The sequence below is a fragment of the Ipomoea nil genome, unplaced genomic scaffold (genome assembly GCF_001879475.1).
Source record: "Ipomoea nil cultivar Tokyo-kokei standard unplaced genomic scaffold, Asagao_1.1 scaffold2283, whole genome shotgun sequence".
In the NCBI taxonomy this organism is placed as follows: Eukaryota; Viridiplantae; Streptophyta; class Magnoliopsida; order Solanales; family Convolvulaceae; genus Ipomoea; species Ipomoea nil.
Window position 1 is genome coordinate 2,608,498 of NW_017618711.1, and position 1,244 is coordinate 2,609,741.

Sequence of the window (1,244 nt, forward strand, 5' to 3'; positions counted from 1 at the left end):
TGGATTACAGAAAACGAGAGCGGAGCAACGGCGGGAAAACACTGGAATGAAGTGATCGACTTTATCGGAGGTACTTCACTACTTTGTACCGTTCACACGTGTTAAGTTCTCATTGGGTCGCGCGAAATTACCTTCCTCAACCTAAAGAATCGTGTCGTTGTGTTCCCGCGCAATTCCAACCAAAGTTTTATCAACACTAGTTTTAAACGTTCATTCCGGCGAATGCATTAATGCTTAATGTTTATATTTAAATAAGTATTTTAACCTATGTGTAATATTATATTAAAGAAGTTCATAAATAATTGAATATCGAATTTATTTATTTAAATGTGTAATTATAAGTATATAAATGTAAAATAATATATGAGATTCATTAAAATTGTCACTCAAATAAATATTGGTAACTTCGTAAAATCGATAATCTAAATAGATACTATTTTTTGTTTGAATTTTTCTAAATCTTCTTAATTCTTTTTTTGGTAGTATTGACATTATCTTTATCTTCATTATTTGTCATATTCTTTTTTTGTTGGTAATGTGTTATTTGTAATGAGGTTAGTGGTTATAGTATAGATGGCAGTGTCATGTAATGAGATTATGGTGTAAGAAGTTGTGGATTTGTTTTGTCGTGTATATGATTAGGATCTTAGTTGTACTACTAATTCTTGATCTTGCAAGCGCCTATTGATATTTTGTGTAATACCCCCTCCCCAATGTGTCATGTGGAAGTATTAAATAAAATTTTAATATTTATTGTATTTGCATAAATTTCATGAGTAGTACCTTTTGTTTTATTTTCATAACTTGTTTTTTAAATAGTATAACAATAACTATGCAGATAGTTCGAATACTAATGTTGCAACGGTCCAGTTCCATCAACAATTTTCACATCCATTTTGCACATGTTCATTTTCAAGTTCATATATATTTTTAGAATTGGTAGAAATGAGCGCAGTATTTGATTGTGTGTGTGTGTGTGTTTTTTTTTTTTATTGAATTGATACTAACATTTGGGTTAAATTATTTTTCACTTTGTCCATACACATTTTTTAAATATTGACTACATTATATATACCAAGTGTTTTTGTTGTCAAGGTTGATGATGATATATTAGTTAAAATATATTTAATGAATGTTGATGGGGATTTGGGGATCCCGGGGGTTTGGGATGGCAAATTATGCTATGCGCACGTGCGTACCTTGCAAGGTGCGCACGGCGCTAAAACGGCGTCGTTTTCCGTGAA